We start from the raw sequence: 22378 nt of genomic DNA, 5'->3' as shown, positions 1-22378 counted from the left end.
TTCATTTTTTGATGTGAAAGGATTTCTCACATATAGCCCTACTTAGTAACGGTTCTTTAAGCCTGCAATCTGCAAAGTTGTTTAACAATTTTCTAGGATAGTTGGTGTTCGGAGAAATGCGTGTTAGGACCCTGCGTGTTTGCATGATTTTTCAATCTGCTGCAAAAACATGACTTTGAAATAATTACTATACATGGAAGAAAGCCCCGGTTGCATCTTCCTTCTGTTTTCAGAATACCAGTTATTCTTAGTTTGGAGCACCTAGAGTGATTTTCAAGATTTTTCTGTTTATTCAGAAGAAGTAAAATCTCTTTTTAGGGCTGGCAGTAGCCAAGCTTTATCAGTTCATGTCTCCTGTTGTGTTGTTGTAAATCAGTTTTGGCTGACTTTTTTTTATTTGGCTGCTGCTGATTATGAGTCTGAAAAAGTTGTGAAGAACAGAGCCTTTTCAAAGATAATAGTAACACAAACAGCAGCTCACACAACTCTAAATATATACTCATTAGTGTGCTCTATCTTTGCAACCCTGTATTTTTATCTTTCTTTCTGCATTGCTTTATTTTTCTTTCCTTTTGGTTTTTCTTCTTTCCTTTTTCTTGCATTCCTTCTTTCTTTCCCTGCCTTTTTCTTACTTCTTTGTTGCTTTCTTTTCTTCCTTCTTTACTTTCCTTCTTCCCTGCCTCTTTCTTGATTTTCTTGCCTTCTTTCTCCCTTCCTTCTTTCTTTTTTCCTTTGTTCTGTCCTTATTTTTTCTCTCCTTGTGTTTTCTTTTTCTTCCTTTCCCTGCCTTCTTTCTTTCTTTTTTGCTTTTTCCTTCTTCTTTTCTTCTTTTCTCTTTTTACCTTTCTTCTTTCCTCTTTTACTTTCTTATTCTTTTGTCACTCCTTTCTTGCCTTCATTCTTTCTCACTCCTTTCTTGCCACATTTTTTACTTTCTGTCTTTCTTTCTATCTGATATCTTTCCCTCTTTCTTGTTTCATTATTTTGCTTACATCCTTTTTCTTCCCACTTTCTTTCTTCTTTATCCTTCCGTTTTTCTTTCTTGCCATCTTTCTCTGCTTCTTGTTTCCCATTTTCCCTCTTGCCTTCCTTCGGTTTCTCTTTCCTACTTTCTTTTGTTGTTCTTTTCTTTCTTTCTTATCTTTTTTTCTTTTTTGTCTTTTCTTTCCTTTTTTCATGCCATCTTTCTATCTTGCCTTCTTCCTCACCTTCTTTCTTAAAGGCAAGAGGCTGGCAGCCAACGCCATCCTAAGTAGCTTGTTTAGGTGTGTGTTAAAGAAAACCTTTTGATTTTACTAAACATATGCGTATAACATAGTTACTTATGCAGGTTTCCAGACAGACTTCACCCATTAGTCTGTGGTTGTGTCATTCACATTTTTTTCCACCCACTCCACCGTGCATCAAGGAGCAATGCATCAGCCAACTTCAGCCATTGGCTAGCTTTACTATGAGTTATGTCATACTGCCCTTTCAGAAGGAGTAAACCCACATACAAAGTAGTTCTCTGCAGTGCTAGAGTACTATGGTAATGTGTGCCCTTAGCCAATACCCTTTTTTCTTTCAGATTCATGAAAGTCAGGCAGCTTCCCAAACAATAACATTTTGCAGAAACCATAAAAAAACAAAAACAAGAACTACCAAAAGGCTGCTGGCCAACGCTTGACCTAGTGGTGTCAGACTCCTACTTATGTTTCCGCAGGAACGCATGCAAGGATGAGAAGTCCCAGCTTCCCGCGGTCACTGAAATACCCAACTGAGTCAAAGCAACATCAGTAAACCAGGGGAAGAAGGGGAAACAGGGATGGAAGAAGAATATGCCCCATGACGTCCCCCACTCATGGACAGGACCAGGCAGCCAGGAGAAATCCCTACCAAAAAAGAGACAATGTGTAAGCATGTAGAGATATGCTCAATGTAGATAATACCGAGAAGAAAGTGTTATTCTAAAGTACGTAAATAATTTCCTTCTTCCACTAGATCACAACAGATTTATTCAAGTGGGTTCATTGGTCTTTGTCTGCCGAAAGTGAAAGGAAAGGTATCAATAAAGTTATACATTCCTGAAATGAATGGAAATCAAAAGGAGAACACATTGACACCCACCTAAGACTACTAGTAATTACCTGGGGTAACTGGAATCCTGATAGGAACACTAGTTCCTTGACATTCAGTGAAACAACCTAAATATAATCTCAGTATTTGAGCAATACTTAAGTCCTCCTTAACGTCAGGAAGAAATATCAGGAAATTCCTTATGTCTTTAGAGAATAACCTTGTACCATAAATAAAAGACACAAAAAGGTATAGAAACGGAAAAAAAGAATCTCCAGGGACGAGGGTCTCAAACAGATAAGTATAAAGGTCCGAAATACTACTATACTCATTTGTTGCGCAAACCACTCTGTTACTGTATTATATGAAGTAATGGCTGTTTTTTTCTTTATTTGCAGGACTGAGGAAGTGTTGGGGCAGCAGCGCAGTGAGATCCAAAGAACAGGAATGCCAGATAACCCCTAAGGGCTCCAAGCAAGATGCCAGGAGCCGCGAGAGGGAGATGCATGCGCCGACGACAGGAATAGGAACGCTGACTCCCGATGGTGAACCGGAAGGTGAGATACCTGAAAGCAATACTGGTCCCAAACACTAGAACACAAAGCGTTGCAGTGTAGGATAAAAAATTAGCTAGCATTTGCACCAAGAATTTTCAATTCTATTAAGGATACGGAGGTGAGGATTATGTTTCTCTTTCTTGTATTTGCCACTCACAGCAGCCAATGAAAACGCTTTGTATGCAAATAAAAACTACATTTCCCATGATGCTTTTAGTATACATCACATCCTGCATGACCCTATAAGAGCCACCATATCCTGTAGTCGAGCCTCTTTCTTTGCTCGAACATTTCAGTGCAATAACATTAACATGTCAGTCCATGAACTAGAACTCAAGTCCAAACAACCATCCTCCAATGTGGAAGAACCAGAACCAAACTGGAAACATACGTCTTCTTACCCAGAAGTACTTCTAATCCATCTTCTTTTCAGAACCTGAAAGGAACGAAACACAGTAAAAAGGCGTAACTTCTGCTTAAACAGAATATAAAATAAATAAGAGTGGGCAAACAATACAAACATTGTAATATAACCGGGTGGGATAATCCTCGCCTCCGTGTCCTTAATATAATTGACAATTCTTGGCGTGAATGCATGCTAATTTTTTATTCTATTACAAGACTGGAGGCTTCTGATTATGCTAGTTTAACGCTTATCAAACACAACTGAAGCTATATCACCCACCGGTTTATAACAAAATTGCTTAAATGTAGACTCAGAAGACCAGTCAGCAGAACACATAATGGGCCTCATGTAGGTAGCCAAATACCGGTCGGTAACGGCCGATTTTCGGTAATTATACCGTTACCGACCGGTATTTAGGCTTTTGGTATGTAGGGGGACAATTTCTGTATTCGGAATTTACCGAATCGGTAAAATTACCGATTCGGTAATTTTAACGATTCGGTAAATTCCGAATACAGAAATGAGATGTAGGGGGAGTGTGTGGGTGATGTTTGGAGTCGGTATTTACCACCAACTAATAGTTGGTGGTAAATGAAGAATGGATGTGGAAATGCATTTCAAAGCGCCTACAAGTGTGCAATGTGGCAGACATACATGCCCTTAGGGCATGTATGTGTGCCACATGTGCACACATGGCCGTTTCAGGGGTGCAACAGGGTGTCATTGTGACACCCTGCCACCCTTGCATGTGTTCCCCCCATTACCGAATCGGTATTTACCGATTCGGTAATGAGGCATACCTTCCCATCAATGGGAAGGTATGCCTCATTACCGAATCGGTAAATACCGATTCGGTAATTACCGAATTTTAACGAATCGGTAATAATTACAGACTCATTACCTACATAGCATTTACCACTTCATAAATACCGAATCGGTATGATTCGGTATTTATGAAGTGGTAAATGCAAGCCCACCTACATAAGGCCCAATATCTTGAATGGTAGAACCCAACATGAAAGTCTTTGATGCCATGGCACCACAAACAGAATGTGCCCCAAACACCTGGGTATCAATACCAGCTTCTTGCATGACTGATTTTAACCATCTGGCAATGGTAGCTGCAGACACAGGTTTCGGAGGTTTTTGTAATGCAATTAACAATTGTACTGAACCATCCGGTCCTATAGACCTAGTACACTCTTCATAGGCCTTAAGACATTGAACCACACATAACTTAGCATTAGAGGGAAAAGCATGATAATCAAAACTTCTCGAGAATGTTTTAGTTCTGGCAGTAATGTTAAAAGAAACTCCTTCCGAAGAAAATACTCAGGGGCAGATTTACAAGCCCCGTACGCCACATTTGCGCCGCCGTTGCGTCACTTTTGTGATGCAGCGGCGGCGCAAAGCCAGCGCCATGCTGTGGGGTATTTACAATGTGACACATCTAGAGAGATGCGTCACGTTGTAAAGCCCTGCGCCACATGTGGGCGTTCCGGCGCAGGGGGGGCGTTCCGGCGCAGGAACGCCTCCTAAAAGTGGCTGAGTGAAATCTTCAATTACACTCAGTCACTTCTACGGCCATGCTGCGTCAAAACCCTGCGCCTGCTTGAAGCAGGAATAAGGATTGACGCAGCATGTTAGGCATAGGGGCACCCTGAGCCTTGCTGGAGCTGCGTCACGCTTGCGACGCGACTCCAGCAATGCGTCACCTTTACGGCAGCAGATGCGTCACGCATCTGTCTATTCTTGCCCCATGGTGCGCCGCATTGTAAATATGGCGCATCCATGGTGGCGCAAGAGGTGTCTGCCGTGACGCAAAATAACTGGCGCATCCCTGCTGATATGCAGGGATGCGCCAGTTATTGTAAATCTGCCCCTCAACCTGTAAGATCCAGAGCTTTGACATCGGATGAACGTCGACAGGCAGATATGCATAACAACATAGCAAGTTTGGACGACAGTTGTTTCCTAGATAACAAATTATTATCTGGCCATCTATCAAATAGGGAAAGAACTAAGGAAATGTCCCACAAGGAAGAATATTTTGGATTGGGAGGATTTGCAATGCGGATACCTTTTAACAACTTACAAATGACCGGGTGCATGCCCACGGGTTTGCCATCTATTTGGGAATGACCAGCGGAAATGGCAGACCTAAAATTATTAACAGAACACTACGCCAAACACTCGGACACTTTCTCAGATAAGAAATTCACAACATGGAATAACTAGGCCCCCACAGGATCCACATGTTGTTCCACGCACAAACAAACCCAACCCTTCCAGGCTGAAGAATATCGCTTCCTGGTGGAAGGGGCCCAGGCCTGGTTAATGAAGGCCGCAGCCTTGTCCAAAAATCCTGCCATTTCCCATTGTTGACTGAAAGCCTCCAGGCCATCAGGGTCATCTGTCCTGACACTACCATCGGATGCACCTCTCCATGAGGGCCCTGGAGCCTCGTCGAGGACCACTGAATCATCCTGCGGAAATCTAAGCTGATCTCCAATAGTATTGGGAACCAGGGCTGCGACTTTCACAGTGGGGTTATCAGAATTATCTCTGCCCGCTGTCAGGTTACGAGAGTTGTCACCGTCGGAATCAAGATGAAGGATGGAAAGGCATAGGTCAGACCTTTGGACCAGTCCTGAGAAAATGCATCCATCACCCTTGCTAATGGATCCGGTCTCCAGCTGAAAAATGTCTGTAGTTGACGATTCAGTCTGGACGCAAAGAGGTCTATCTCGCACGTGCCCCACACAGCTTGCAACCAACTGAAGATCTGGGGCTGGAGTTGCCAGTCGCTGTATTCCTTGAGGTATCGTGAGTTCCAATCCGCTACTACGTTTGATTGTCCCGGAAGGTATTCCGCTATGACCGAAATCTGATGACTCAGGCAGTAATGCCAGAAGTCCTTTGCTATTTCTGCTAGTAACGACGACCTCGTACCTCCCAACTTGTTGATATACCTCACTGCTGAGATATTGTCCATCCGCAGAAGGATGCTGCATGATACCTGTTTGGGAGAGAGAGTATCCGGATCGCGAACGACCCTGCTAACAGTTTTAGACAATTGATATGCAGCTCGAGCTCGCGTGGGGACCACCGATCTCCGGTGGAGATATCTCCCCAGCGCGCTCCCCAGCCCCAACGGCTGGCGTCTGAATCTATGACAACTCCTGGTTGAGAGCCGAAGATGGCTCTGCCGTTCCACACATCCACGTGGGCCAGCCACCATTGTATCTCCTCTCGCATCTCGTTGGAAAGGGGAACCCGGTCCGTGTAGGACAGACCCTTCTGGAGGTGTTGAATCTTCAATCTCTAAAAAGCCCGGTAGTGAAGAGGGCCCGGAAATATCGCCTGTATCAAGGAGGCTAGAAGACCCACTAGTCTGGCAATCACCCTCAATGAAACCAACAGCAGTGTGGAAAGCTCCTTCTTGATGTCTTTCAATTTGGAACGAGGAAGGCGCAACTGGGCCGTCTGTGAATTGATGACGAACCCCCAGGAAGTCCATGGTCCATTGGATACGGTGATGACGAACCCCAAGTTTTGAAGAATAGACATGGTCATGTGCAAGTGTTGCGCAACCAAAGTCGGAGTCGGGATCCATGATAAGAATATCGTCCAGATACACTATCATGCGGACGCCCTGTTCTCGTGAGTGCGGTATCACTGGCTTCATCACCTTGGTGAAGCACCACGGCGCCGAGAAAAGTCTGAAAGGAAGGACCAAATATCCGAACCACTGGTTTCGCCATTGGAACTGCAGAAAACGGCGTTGAGAAGGAAATATAGGGATCAACAGGTAGGCGTCCTTCAGGTCCAACTGAACCATCCAATTTCCTTCCTTCAGCAAATCTGCCAAGAGATGGATACCCTCCATCTTGAAATGGTTGTATGTCATGAAATGGTTGAATTCCCTTAGGTTCAGTACCAACCTGTAACCTTTGCCTTTCTTCTGAACCAAGATATTGCTGCAGAAACCGCGAGGACCATCGTTGCAATACGCAATTGCGTGTTTCTGCAGCAATGCGTCGAGTTCTGCATCTATAAAATCGCACTCTAGTTGGGAAAAAGAGAGTTGTCGGGGTGGAACATCCTGGAAGGGGGGCTGATAGAAATCCAGGTGAAACCCCTGAATTGTCTGTAGGACCCAAGCATCCTGTGATATCGGAGCCCAATTGCGATAGAAAAATTGAGTACAACCCCCAAGGGTAACTGAAAGTTGTCGGAAACTCTTACCTGCAGACTCTGGAGCTTGGATGCCCGCTCGATGTCCGCCTCTGTTGAAGCGCCTTCTGTTGAAGCGCTGTCTGGTGGGATAGAAGGTACACCCACAAGTGTAGTCCCACTCGCCTCGACCACGATGGTACTGACGGCCTGGTGAGCGTCCTCTGCCTCACCCGGCCCGATTAAAAAGTCCAGCTTTGAAAACTCGTTTGATGCCTGATTGGGCCTTGTCAAGGAACGTGAATGTACAAACATATCTGGAATTGTCTTTCACGAAGCGTTCACCGAAGAGGTTACCCTCTGCCAGAGGACCTGGTTCCGCTGCAGCCAGCTCTGTCAAGTTAGAATCCATTCTCATGAGGAGCGACTTGCGCCTCTCAGTGGAAATAGCACAATTGGCTTTTTCCCAGTAAACAGATTGCCCTTTGGGTCCACCCAGCCAAGACATCAGTATCTAAGGGAGCACCAGAATCTTTCGCCTCCAAGGCCATTTCCAAGATTTTGGCCAGTCCAGGAGCTTGTCCTGGCAGCCGTGCCAGGCACGATCAATTCCCTTCTTCAGGTCTTTAGCAAACTTCTTTAGGAAGGTAAGGAGGCTTACATCTATGTCTGGGTTCTCTGCCACCTTATTCGGAATATCAGGCCTGGGGCATTCTGAGTGCAACCTGTTACGCACGTCTTTATCGAAGCTCTTGCACAGGTTGTCGTGGAGATATGCTGCCACCTCCGGGGCCGGAGCCCAATCCGACGACCTAGGGTGTACAATGTCGGCCGGATTAAAAGTAAAGGGGGTATTCAAAGTCTGGGACAAGTATTGTTCCACATGTTTCATCTTCTGTGACTGTTTCTTGGGAGGAGCCTCCTCCTCGGGGGTGTCCATCCCTGTAGTATCCGTACCAGTATCAGTGTCAGTGTCCCTACGCTCCTGATGCTTAGCCTTTTCACCCATGCTGGGCGGGGTACAAGCTTTAGGTAGTGTTGCTAGTGTGCTGGAGTGAGGCCATGCCTTCGCTTTAGGCTCGCCAGAATCATCATCCTTCTGAGGGTCGGTGTTAAACCCATGCCGTTTGGCAAACTTCTCCAACTGTTTAGTGTCTGGTTTCAATACAGCAGCCAATGCCTGTTGCACAGCACCAGGTACTGTCTTTTCCATGGCCCAGTTGACCAACTCTTGAACTGAGGCGTCAAGAGCCTCAACAATATTGTCCTCCAAAGAAGTTGCTTCCACTTCTTGATACAGACCATTCTCCTCATACCTGACCCAGTCATCCATGTTATACAGGCGAAATATATATAGCTTAGAGGAGTAGAGGGGAGCCAACCCAATGCACACAGTATAAATCAAGTATCTAGCTCCTCAGCAGTGCTGTATAGAATTATTGCAGCCCCCAGGGTGTAATGAGAGCAAAACTACAATTTAGAGGAGTGTGTGCTCACTCCCATGCCAGACGACTCTTGCAGCCAAATCAAGCGTCCGAATGAACCAAATAACTCGAGGCTAATAAGCCTCGGAGCTACCGGGGGGCACGTGCAATGTGCATAGCCCAAAATCTACTAAAAAGTAGCCCAAGTGGGCTATGCACGTCGTAGCGAGTGAAGCTCTCAAAATTAAACCGCCCGGCACATTAGGGAAGCCACCACGGTGAGTGCGCAGTAATTTAGCCTGCAAACGCTGCCGAGAGCAGCGCGGTACTCTGAGCTCCAAGCGGGAGCTTTGAAGTTCAATTAAGCCCCAGTGGGCGTCCTAATAAGCCTGCAAGCTTCCAGCGGGAGAGTGAGAACCCCATTAAGCCCAAACAGGCGTGCCAAACATCAGCGGTATAGCTCCCAGTGGGAGCGCGCACTCAATTAAGCCCGAGCGGGCATATCACTTACAAACTCCCAGCGGGAGACTCAAATACACTCGGCCCATGCGAGCCTTCAAAGACTATAGTGCGCGACGCGTGATAACAACAAATGCATGCATGAACAAATGCGCGGAATCAATCGCAATTCAAGTATTAATAAATGTAATCAACTTAACTCCTGCGTGAGCAGCAAAGAAAGAGGCTCAGCAACAGAATATGGTGGCTCTTATAGGATCATGCAGGATGTGATGTATACTAAGCATCATGGGAAATGTAGTTTTTATTTGCATACAAAAAGTTTTCATTGGCTGCTGTGAGTGGCAAATAAAAGAAAGAGAAGCTTAATCAGAAGCCTCCGGTTCTGTAATAGAATCGTAAGAGTGTGATACTACCTTGCTGGTCCGCGCGTGCTCAACGTACCGGGACCAGCAGTTGTGACAGTTGGCTTTGCCAAAGCTTGTTCATAATTATTGAATGCACAATACATTTTAATAGCTGATCTTCACAACCTGAAATTAGTTGCTCCATCTTATCTACTCTAGTCACACTCTGGCGTATTTTGTCATCTTGTTTCTCCAAGTGCTGATTACTAGTTTCTGTCTGCATTGATTAATTTGCTCTATTTCCCCCAAAATTAATTTTAACATTGCAGGCACCTCTTTAAGCAAAGCAACTTCTGTCCTACAAAGCAATTATGCTTTGCCATTGCCCTTACACTCTCTCTTGGCATTTGGGTACATTGATTACTAACACGCTTGGTGTTGATTGAATATGAGGGTATGTGCACTCTGAAATCACTGTGCTAGCATCTTCTGTACACAGTAGAGGAACTAGAGCCATTCTTCTTGTGGTGCAACTAGCCTGTTCTTTGCTACGGATCCCGTCTGGGTGACTGATTCTTCGTTAATACTGCTTCACTTTCAGAGCTTAAGTTATTCTTCATTATGTTCATTTTTTTTCTTACGAAGCTTCCATCTGCTCGTAACAGCCGTGCACCGCAACCTTTAATTATTGATGTCGATTTAAAGATTTCCCTTAATGGATTTCTAGGCATGTTTTGCACTCGGCCCATCTGAAACTTGGCACCCCAAGGCACCAACTTCATTCACTTAGCAGTCTAGCGTGCTGCATAAGAACTCATATTTGGGTATGCATACATTTTCAGTTCTAACTCTTAATTTTCAAATTTGTTGATTCCTTCAGTGTCACTATTCTTTATTCCAGTTACTTTCTTGTCACAAAAAATGTATTCCAGGGGGCTCCTAGGCCTCCTTGTCAGTCTACATACAGTACTGAGGGCCTCATTTATGAGCCCCTGCGTCACTTTTGTGCCACCGGTGCGTCACTTTTTGTGACGCACCAGTGGAGTAAAACATGCGCCATGATGCGCCATATTTACAAAGTGACGCATCTACCTAGATGCGTCACTTTGTAAACTCCTGCGCTACATTATACCTGCGTCAGGTATAATGTATGCAGGGTGGGCGTTCCCACGTAAGTAAGCATCGTAGAAGTAACGCAGTGAAATCTACGAGATTTCACTGCGCCACTTCTAGGGTGCAAATGCGTCAATATCTTGCGCCTGCCTCACAGCAGGCGTAAGACTGACGCAGGCCCATTCACATGGGGCTTGCCCCATGTGAAAGGACACATTGCTGGAGTTGCGTCACTTTTGTGACACACTCCAGCAATGCGTCACTTTTGCGCCTACAGATACATCAGAAATACTGACGTATCTGTGACTCCTTGCGACATGATGCGTCATACCGTAAATATGACGCATCATTGGAGTCGCAGGGAGGGTGCAGTGAAAAGTGACGCATCACTGTTTTCACGCAGTGATGCGTCACTTTTCACAAATGAGGCCCTACGTGCTTCTGCGCTCGGCTTCCTTCTGCCTGAAATGAGAATCAAACAGGGCATCTAATGGAGTTGGGCGTAGCTTGAATTCTCTGATTGAGATTTGGCAGTAATAGAGGCTTCGGAGGCAGCGTGCCCTGGGGATGTTGGGCAGGGTGGTGTAATCCAGAGGATTTAGGGCAGGTGGGGTGGGGTGGGGTTAGAGAGAAATGTAAATAGGATTTGGGGCTACCAGACACTATTTTGTAGTGTAGGCAGGGAGCATAGATAAGGCAGGGAGAAGTACGTTTTTTGGAGACCAGAAAGTTTGGCACAGGGAAGGGATATGGCGAATAAGGTCCCCATGGCACTCCGCTTCTTACATGAGGTGGGGCGTGAGGATTTGTTTGTGGTCAGCATTCGTGATGTGCAGGAGTGGGGCTGAGCTTGACCTGTGAGTAGAGCACCAGAGGGCGCGGCAGCGTTTGTGCTGCCATGCTTGCCACCATGTCTAAAGTATATAAGGACGGTGAGGATGGCTCTAGTGTGGTGCAAGCGCAGCTGGAGCAGGGTGGCAATGGAGAGGTGCAGCGGGGTAAGACAATCATGAGTGTTCACAGGGGCAGGAGGGAACGGGGCAAACCAAGAACAGTTCCTAGTCAGCCATACGTGGAGGGATGAGTCAGAGACTTTGTAAGGGGAATGGTTGATAAAGGTGTCCAAGGCCTGGAGGTCCCTGGCAAGGGCAGGTGGTGTGGTACACAGGGGAAAAGTGCAGCCAAGGATGCTGCAGTAATGGGATAGGGAGAGATGCTGAAGGAAGGGAATGAAGAGGGCAGGGAAGCCACATGAGGGGCACACAAGTCTGGTGGGGACACCAGGATAGTGCAAGAGAGTGCAAAGTCCATGCAAGAGAATGCTTTGGCACCATGCGATAGTCCACCAACACCGCGGACAATGTCCGCGATACAACCCCCACGACAGAGATAAAACCACAAACCACAACACCATAAAACATGTGATGGGCCAAAGGAAATCAGCGATAACCAGCGCCAGGCCTGCAACACACACCTGGCAGGCTGAAAAAATCACACCCAAACTGACCTACACCCAAGCACCATGGAGGCAGCCAGAGCAGGCGCAGAGGACGAGCGCAACCTCACAAGCACCCCAGACGATCAGCCTGGGACATCAGGGACAGGCAAGGACAAGAAGACGAGGAAGATGGAGTTCAGTCTGCAGGCAAACAGGATCATAGTCATGGAGGTGATGGAACACCATCAACAACTCTTCGTCACCTCCAACGTGTCATTGGGCACCAAAACTGGAATATAGCGGGACATTGTCGACAAGGTGAATGCCGTCGGAGAGAACAAGCGGACAATGGACGAGGTCAAGAGGCGATGGAATGACATCAAGCAGAAGACCAAGGAGAAACTCTCCGCCAACCAGAAGGCAGCAATGCAGACTGGAGGTGGGGGCCCAGCGCCACAGCTCGAGCTGGATGACATGGAAGAGCTGGTGTCGACAGTCATCAGTGTGGATACTGTGGCTGGAGTCGGGGGACTGGACACTGCTCGAAAGGACACAACACAACCGCAACAAGGTGAGTGACCACCAGGTACTGGGGGGACGGGTGGAGATGGGCACCATTGCACACATGCACAATCAAGCAGGGCACAGTACACACCCACAATGACCTTTGCTCCTCGCACAGACCCACAGACTGTCACAATGTACAATGCCATGCTGTCAGAATGTCAACCTGTACCATGTGGCTACGACATGTGGACACATTGTAATACACCATCTCCCCTTCACATCGCAGGGGCATCATCAACATCTCCTGCAGAGCAGTCCCAGCCCCTCTTCACTGATGATGAGGACAACACCAGCATCGATGCACAAGCCCTCCTAGACATCATTGACCTCATCCGCTACTCACCGCCAGGATCAGGAAGTCCATTGGAGCAGGGAGGCCGTTAGTCCCCGATCTGATTTTAATTGAAAGACCCACAGCATCGCCAATGTTAAAACGCCGATGTTAGTGCCTAAATATGTGTGATTTATCTCAGATGGCACAGCTGCAGGACTAAAAGGAGAAAAAGCACAACATAGCCGTGCTTTGATTTTAATTTCTGTTCCCTGCATTCCCAATATTACGGTGGCCCCAACCGACAGAAGAATATATCGAATTTTTAAGTTGAAAGGCTTTATCATTGAGACCTTGGTGGGGTAAGAGGGTTATTCACCACAGATGATACAATTGGAACATATTCAAACTATAATAAGATTTGATGAAAACTTGTGTAGTCCTGAGGAAGGTGAAAATACCGAGGAGTCACCGAAACGCTGCGTCGACTTTTTAGAGTTTTTATCTATATGTATGAAGAATTTAGATTGTAACCTATATCGGGAGGAAGGCAATACATTCACCCTATGAATATGTGATAAATTGTGCATTTTATAAATTATTTTTAATAAATGTTTAAACATTTTTCTAAGATTTTTCTAAAATTTAAAGTGTAGGACCTTTTTGTGGTACATTTCTCATATCTGTCTGTTTTTAATGTTAAAATCATATATTGATGTTTGAGTAAAGCATTAGTTCCTTCCATGACACCTATGCCATAGTGATATACTTAAATAGACACTTGGTTCAGGGTAAGTGGTTTACCCTTTTATTGATTTTAAATATAGGGACTTTTGTGTTTTTGTTATATACGTACCCCGTCCCTTTGTTCAAACATTGGGGTAACTCCCTCCTTTGCCAAACCTCAGGGCAGCCCAGCTACATCAAGGAGACCCCACCCACCACCCAAATCACCCAGCAGGAGGCACCCACAGTCCCGGCACCCTCCCAAGTCCCCCAGGAGCAACAAATGGCCTTCCAACGCCGTGTGCTGGAGGGCCAGAGGGAGACGGCATGAGCAGGTGCGGGTGGGGTTCAAACTCATGGCTGCCAAACTGGACGCCATCCTTGGGTGTCTATGTCCGCCCCATGGTCTCCAACGAGCCCTGACTGACATCGCTGGAGGCATGACGCGGAGAGTAGAACAGCTGTCCACTCACAGTGGGTCCAGCGATACCAGCTGTGAGCTGGCACACGTGCGGAGGCTCATGGAGGACATGGTGCGTATGGAGGCAGAAAGGATGGCAGCCACCGCTGCACATCATCGAAATGTAGCTGGGATCTATCATGCCTTGCAGACCTCCATCATGGCATTGCCGCCACAAGGCGTGGTGCTGATGAATGCTGCTGGCCCCACACCTTCCACATCCCCGCCCATGGTGTGTCAGTGTCTCACAGTGCGGCAGACGTATCCACTCAGGCCCTTGTTGTGTCAGTGGCACACAGTGCCACAGCCGGTATTGCAACACCCACAGGGGGGGCAGGGCACACATCTGGGGACGAGGACGTGGATGGGTTTGTTATCAGGAGGCACTAGCATTCATTTCCTCCACCTGGCCTGTTTCTGCTTGGTGCCACACATGGCCTCATGACCTTCCACTGACCCCAATACACTCTGATGCACTCACCTTGGACAGCGACATGGACTGCCACATCCTGTTCGACAACCAATGACATGGCGGACAGACTGCGGTCTGTACCCTTCCTCTTCCTCAGTACATGTCATCCCCGGATAGACTCTGACTGGCCCTCCACGGGCCCATATTGTGTAGTGTGCTCGGCATTGCCCTGTACCGCTCCAGCTGCAGAACTGCACTGGATGTGCAAATAAACATCCAGTGACGCACTGCTTTGTCATGTCTTACTTCAATCATGTATGAATGTGTGGATGAATGTAGGGACAGTGATTTCCCTTGCGTCAATGATGCTCATCCTGTGGGATGCCAGTCAGAGGTTGCCACATTGCATATTGTGTACCGGGTCCCGTGAACACTACAACAGGGACACACGCATCAGTCACTTCCGTGTCCGGACATGGACTGGCCAATGCCCCCAGCCCATGAGTCATTGTGGCAAGCCCTGCGCTGGTCCGGCGTACGGCAGGCCGGACCACTCCGATGACGCACCGAGGGGTGGCCATCATTGCTACCCATCGCAGGCGTATGCGCTGGTGATGTGCAAGTCACTGGTCTAGTCGTCAGCATGTCACAGCCACTCCCTGAGGGCAGGTTTGCACATACACCACACCCATCCGGCACAGGCGTCCCTGGGCATGGGACTTTGCCAGCATAAGGGGCCGACAACGTCATATTTCCCTCTTCCGGTGGTGACTGGATGACGGCCACTCCACGCTTCTCATTCATAAAGGGCCCATGAGTTGTTGCGCACAGGGTTGGTGGCATCTGAGGCCTGGCACACGACATAGGCCTACCGCCACGTGGCGCTGACTGGGGTGCACTGAGTCAGTGGCACCTTAAGCTGCTGAGCGGGTGTGCAGCCTGCGATGATGCCCCGTCCCAGTGGTCCAGACAGCTCAGGTTTAGTGTGCCCTGCTGGACAGCAGTGTAGGCCAGAGCCAGCGGGCAGTGGGGGCCTACCACCACATGGCGTCGCTTCCGTGATCCCAGAGTTCATGGCACCCATTGGGCTGAGCGGGTGTGCAGCCTGCGATGGTGCTGGGTGTACAGGTATGTCCTCTGCCATGCAGTAATCAAGACCCAGCACCAAACGTGAAACCTGTTGGCCTGCGGACCGTGGATGCATGGTGTTGAGGGTGCCATGTCCACGGGGCCCGGGCTTGTGGCTTGCAGCGGCATGTGGTGGGACATCCCGTCTACACACCGGTGGCGGAAGGTGAGCAGTGAGGCCTGGGTGTGCATGGACAGGCATGCTCCGATGGGCGGCGGGAGGGGTTGAGGTGCCTCTGCCTGGGTGTGCATGGGCAGACAGGCGATGTTGTCTTGTGCAGATGTGTGTACTGTGCCAGTCATGTATCTGGACTCTGTTTCAGCTGACGGCTCTGACTCAGATGTGTGATCTGGTGAACTGCGATACATACCAGCAAGTGGTTGGAGACACACCGGTGGCAGCAGGTGAGCAGTGTGGCCTGGGTGTGCAGGGGCGGCACTCTCTCTCTCTCTATCCCTCTCTTCTTCTCTCTCTCTCTTCCTCTCTCCCCCTCTCTTCTTCTCCCTCTCCCCCTCTCTTCTTCTCTCTCGCTCTCTCTCTCCCACCTCTCGTCTTCTCTCGCTCTCTTTCTCTCTCTCTACCCCTCTCTTCTTCTCTCTCTCTCTCTCTCTCTCTCTCTCTCTCTCTCTCTACCCCTCTCTTCTTCTCTCTCTCCCTCTCTCTTCCTCTCTCTCTCCTTCACTCTCTCTCTGTCCTTTGATGTGCGCAGGACAAACCTTCTCATCATGTTTTTTGTCTTGCAGGCTGGTACCTACGGATTATCCCGAGGGAAGCAGCCATGTGTCTTCATTTAATTTCAGTGTTCATTTTAATAAAGTTTCATTTGTTGCTTCGAAAGTGAATATGTGCTGCTCATTTCTGTGTCGACACATGCATGTCACCAGTTGTGATTGTGCGACGTCAGGCGGATTATTTTGTGCATGTTTAGGTGTAGCTGATGTGGCATGTCTTTGGTCGGGGGGTGCCAGGGAGGGGTGGTCCTGGTGGTGGTGTTGATGGGTGTTGTGGCCCTCTTGGGTGTCCGGGCCACATGATGGGTGGCTCCATGGCATCTGTTGCCCTTCCGATGTGGCCCTGGGCCGTGCTCCATTTTGTTGTGCAGGCTGCCGTCCGACTTTACACCAGGTCAGAGCAGGTGTAGATTTCCTGGTGCTAACGCGCCTTATCGCCTATTTTGTGTTTTCATCGCAGTTCTGTCTGGTCGTTGTGAATGTTGAGGTGTGATGTCACGGCTTTTGGCACGGAAACATCCCCTCTGCATCTCATTAGCGATAGTTGTGGGGAGCCTCTGTGGCAATGTTTTTGGCGGCTGCTATCGCGGGTATACTGGTGCTGTGGGCTGTTAACACCAGCTTGTGAATGGGCGATAGATTTATCGCAACTTGGGCTGCGATAAAGTGCAGTTGACTCTGCGATAGTTTATTGTGAATAGGCTCCTTAGAGTAGAGTTCAGATAAAGAAGAGAAGGGAGCACCCAGGGCCAATATGGGGATGGGTTAGAGGGAGAGGACGAGGTCTGGACAGTTTGTGGGGCCAAAACAAGTGCCTATAAGTATATAACAGAGGACAGTTAAGGAGAAGAGGGACTCTGGAGTGAAAAAGGGGGAAACACAGGGTGATGTATAGGTAGCAGGGAGAAGGTCTCAAGTGGGATGAACTCAGGCCCCCACTGGAGAGATGAAGAGGACCAAAAAGGAGAACATAGAGGGACCAGGCAGTGGGAGGGTAATGGAGGGTGAGAGGAAGGGATATGGGTGCTTGGGCAGGGACAATACGGATACATGGGTGGAAGGTGTGCCAGTACACCAGCCTTCCCAATGTGTGCTTGGATTCCAGGTCAAGATGCAGTAACGGATTCAGGTGAGTCTAGTGTGGCTTTAATACCCAGAGGAGGAGTGATGGCATGGTCTCAGGTGGCCAGCCCGGACATGGTGATGGAGACAAGACTGGATTGAGCTTAGAAAGACCGGGTGAGGCCTTCAGCACAGCCAGGGGAGGAAATTCTGGTTGGGCTCTCTAGGCAACGGGAGGATGCCAGTTCGGTGAGGCGGCCCCCAGTGGGCACCTGACGCTTGGTAAGATGAGGAGTTTATAACCGATACAGCATGTGTTGACAGACATGGGTCACAGTGTATCCTAAAGAACTGGTGAGGATTTACTGTTGGGCGATGATTACAAACTGGAAGAAGGGGAATTGGTGGAGAGCAGTCCAGAAGGATCAAGAGTGGAGAGAAAGTTGTGAGTATTAGGGAAGAGGGCTGGGGGGTTGGAAAGGCTATCCGTCCGCTAGTGTGTTACAGGTCGACCGGCAGCAGTGCCGGTTACGTTGAGCGGAGAAATGGAGGAGGAAAAATTGGCAAGTTAGCAAGCTTTGGCACAAGCTCTAACCTTACACACAAGTAAGCGGTCCAACAAGATACAAAATCCTGTCATGATATTTACCGGAGTAGACGCAGGAGACATAAGACGGGGGTTGGATGGTGAGCCAAGATTGAAGAAAGGGATTTTTGCGGCAGATAAAGGTGTGGGGTTGGAAAAGCAGGCTACACAAGGGGCAGGTGAAGGTAAGAACCAACAGGAGCTAGCAGGGTGTTATAAGGGTGTTCTCTCAGAGACACTGGGGGCTGGTGAGGTAAAGGTAAAGGAGAAAGAGGGGCAGCACGCACAAGAGGAAGAAAGAGGGCAAAGATCTGAAGGTGAAGAAGCTGCACTTTGTGGAGATTACAAAGCCTTTGGGCATGCATTGAATGTCATCCGCAAAAGAAAAAATGGGAAATGGAGAATACACAGAGGTTTTTAAATTGCTACGTAGAGAAATCACTCAAATGAAGGGTTCAAGAAGGAGTATGAATTGCCCAAATGGCCAAAGGTACCTGTTACAATTGAAACTTGGGCAGCAGCTTTTTTAATATACACTGCGTACTGTGATAAATTTCCAGAATAGAGCGTAGTATTTGTTCATACAGTAATGAAGGCACACAAACTTTTGTTTCAGATTGCCATCTGTTCCCTCTCTCCTACAGGGGGCCACTATAATCATTTTGACCACCGCAGTCATTGGTGGTTTACGGTAAATTATTATCCCTTCATTTTCGGATGACATTAGCATCTTAATTCATGCTTTTTCAAGTTTTTAAGGGTTTCTTTGTTAATTCCTAGGTGTCCCCTTTCAGTGCTGAGGAAGAGCCCTCTGTAAGGATCAAGGACTAACTACATTTTCCCTAGGGTCGAAACGTTGACTTTTTTGTTTCTATTGCCAGTGTGGACAACAGTGCTTTTTCACTGTGCCAAATTTAAGACAATGGCTGCATATTAGTCCTTTAGCCATTTGTCAGACTGGACAAGCTTCTTTGTACATAATATTGTGGATGTATATATTGTATCTACCTTTCCTTTCCCACTGAACCTTCACTTAAATTCCCACTTCCCCTTTTTTCCTGTTTGGGGCACTTTTGCATATACCCTCAAGATGTTTGCTGGATTTTGAACATTTCCTTGTGTGTTCAATATTATAAATAATATTGAGCAGAATTTCTCTTTGCAAGTAATTTAATGCATGCTGCTAAAAAAGAATAGTTCTCCCTCAATTGTGTTCCAGTAGGACCATTTTCTTCTGTACTGATAATTACTCAGGTCCCAGTGATGCTTCTGGGTTATACCCATTATTTGTAACTACTGTAGAATGTGTTTGTCAGTGTATCTGGGGTCTAGTTTTCAAATTGGGTCAGAAGGGTTTTAAGGCAGAGCTTTCTGGCATCTGCATGGATCAGTTGTTACGTTTTTGCAACTTTTAGTGTTACTCAGGAAAGCAATTGCCGTCTTGAGTGGACACTAACCAACACAATACGCCACACATTCATTCCACATAGGCGTGGCCACAAAGGTGGATAGAAGGTGTTGGTCTGCCGACAGGATTCGGGAATTGGGTACATGGTCTTCTGGGTGTGAAAAAAAGACTGTGAGGGAGGAGGGGCATGTGAGAGAGAATGATACTGTGATTAATTGAACCTATGCAGTTCCTTGTAGACTCTGCTCCAGCGGCGGAGAGAGAGGAACTATCAGTTTGGATTGCTGGACATTCATTACGTTAATGGGCAGAAAGACAAGCTTTTGAAAGATGACATGGAACTCAGTTGGGTTTCTCCGTGGAGGCAGCTAAAGTACAGTGGTATGGAAATGGGGGCATTTTGTAGTGAGACCTCCTGCCAATGCTAAACAGATTGTTGGATGGCAACTGTAGTCTGGGTGTGATGGTGGTGCACCTAGGGGAGAACAACCTGGGGTGAATCAAAGTACTGGCTGTGTTGAAGGCAATGAGGTGGGGTTTGTGAGAAGTAAAATCAAATTTGTCAGGGATCTTTGTGCTTTGGGTGTAACTGTTACCCAGGAGAAAATGGTGAGTGGTGGAGATGCCAGCAGACATGGATAAAGCTAAGAGACAGATAAACAAAGAGATATGGAGGGAATTTGCAGGGTTGTTCACTCAGACTTAAGGTATGAATAAGTAAGTTTTTCCGACAGATCGGGGTGCGTTTGTCCCATATGGGCATGGATATATATTTGATGAAGATGAGGGAAGCACTAGTGCAGACAGGGGTGTATCATGTATGAAAACTGCAGGTTGGATGATGGAGGTTGAAAGGGAGGCCTGCTTGGGGACTGAGGGCAGAGAAACCCAGGTGGTGGGGGGGGGGGTTCTGGATGGTGGCTTGCCCAGAGTTTGGCATTGTTCAATCAGTTAATTGCTGTTGAGGGTGAGGGAAACAATATAAATGGAGCATGTGGGAGAGTATGTTTTCACAGTTGCTGAAGACAAGTAGTTAGATGTTTGCTGTTATATAAAGTGAAGTTAATTCAGAAAACATAATCTAGATAGAGAGCAGATTGGACAGCTGGGGTAAGCGTTAGGGGAGAAATAGAGGGGTGGGTGTAGGATAAATGCGAGTAGAAGCTTGATGTATCATCGAAGACAGTAGTTTTGTATGGCACAATTGCATATAGAACTTTAAGGTTTGTGATGTGCACCTGTTTCAATAAAACAGCCTTTTCCACACTAAAATGTGTCAGTGGTCTGTGCTGTACCCTCTTCCCCAATCTGGTCTAACTGTTGTGTACCATGGCTAAATGTGGTTCTACGAACACGTAGGAACCAGCTATGGTTCCAATCAAACTGCACAGCCATTTCAGGGACTGAATGAATCAAATCAATTAAATGTCTCCATTTTATCTTCTTTTTAATCCATGCTTACTCCTTTTGCTTTGATTTCATTTTTCCTTTTTCCCATATTCACTTCAATTCATTTTGTTCATTCTTTACCCATGCTGGAATTTTCACATAAACGCAAAGGGACACCGTATGATTCCACATCTCACGTCTTTATTTAAAATGACCCAATGCATTTCAGGAAGTCATGTATCCTTCGTCAGGGGTATCTACAATTAAAGATTAAAACATTCATAGGCAAGATCAAGTCTGTGATAGAGGAAAAATAGAGATTGGGTAAGAGAAGCAGATCGAGAGATTTTTGAGAGAGCGAGATCAGAACTTGTCCCAGAAAATAATAGTCCATTCACATCCCACGTCAGATTCCCATGAAAGTTCCAATTTAGTTTTCATGCGTTCTGGAGTAGGAGCTGAGAAGTATTTATGGATAAGAGAAGCTTTGGGTAAAGAAAGAAGTATCATAAGTTTTGAGTTGAGGGGAGAGGGGAAGAGGGAAGGGAATAATAAACATCAAGAATATCCGCCATTAGAATAGTGAATTTCTGCAGGAAGGATCGGGGACAATGAAATGAGGATTGAAATTGGGGAAAGGAGCATAGAGACAAGCCATCAAAAAGGTTTTTAACCCACGTTATACCCTTTACTCTTCAAGACTTCCAAAAGATTGTTCTATCATTGATAGTAATAAGAGAGTTATGCCAAACTGGGGAATCCAAAAAGGATTCTCTAGAAATAGATTTTGGTTGTATCAAAGGTTTCAATAAGTAACAAGTGTGTTTAAACAAGAGAAGTATGAGGGGTTTTGCCAAAGAAGGCTAGAATTTCTTTTAAGGAGAAGGGTAATAATAAGGTTCGTTCAATGGAAAGCCAAAGGGGAGTGAAAGGGGAAGGATCAGAAAGGAGCCACTTCGAGCCCTGACGTAGGCAGAATGATTTATGAGACAGACAAAAATCAGGAAAGTTCACCCCCCCCCGTTAGATTTTGCCATACGAAGAGAAAATAACGAGATTTTGGCTTTTTTATTCTTCCAAAGAAATTTGGAAAGGCAAGAATCAATTTGCTTGAAGTAGCAAATAGGAATATGGACTGGAAGCATGGAATGAGCATAGATCAAAATAGGTGTAATCATCATTTTAATTGAGTCTAACCAGCCCCACCAAGAAAGAAAGAGAGGATTCCAAGAGGAAAGAAGTTTGTCAATCCGAGATAGGACCGCCGTCATATTTAATTTAACAGAGGAGATCATAGAGTTTGAGTACCACATACATAAATATTTTATTTTAGAGCTATTCCATGCAAAGCCAGTGGAAGAGAAGGAGTGTGGAAGACAAAATTTAGTGAGAGGAAGGATTTCTGTTTTATCTGAATTGATTTTATAACCAGATACAAGGGAGAAAGAAGTGAATTCATGTAATAAAGGGGGAATAGATTTTTCGGGATCAGGGATAAAAAGTAGAAGTGTTGGTCACCATAAGAAAAACCAGATATAGAGTCATTATTGCGAATTGAAGATAAGAAGGGTTTGAGGGCTAAAACAAAGAGGAGAGGGGAAAAAGGGCAGCTTTGGCGTACTCCTCGTTGAAGAGGGAAATAGGATGAGACCGATCAACTCT

Source organism: Triturus cristatus, chromosome 1_2 (genome assembly GCF_964204655.1).
Source record: "Triturus cristatus chromosome 1_2, aTriCri1.1, whole genome shotgun sequence".
In the NCBI taxonomy this organism is placed as follows: domain Eukaryota; kingdom Metazoa; phylum Chordata; class Amphibia; order Caudata; family Salamandridae; genus Triturus; species Triturus cristatus.
Note: the sequence above shows the minus strand (reverse complement) of the source record.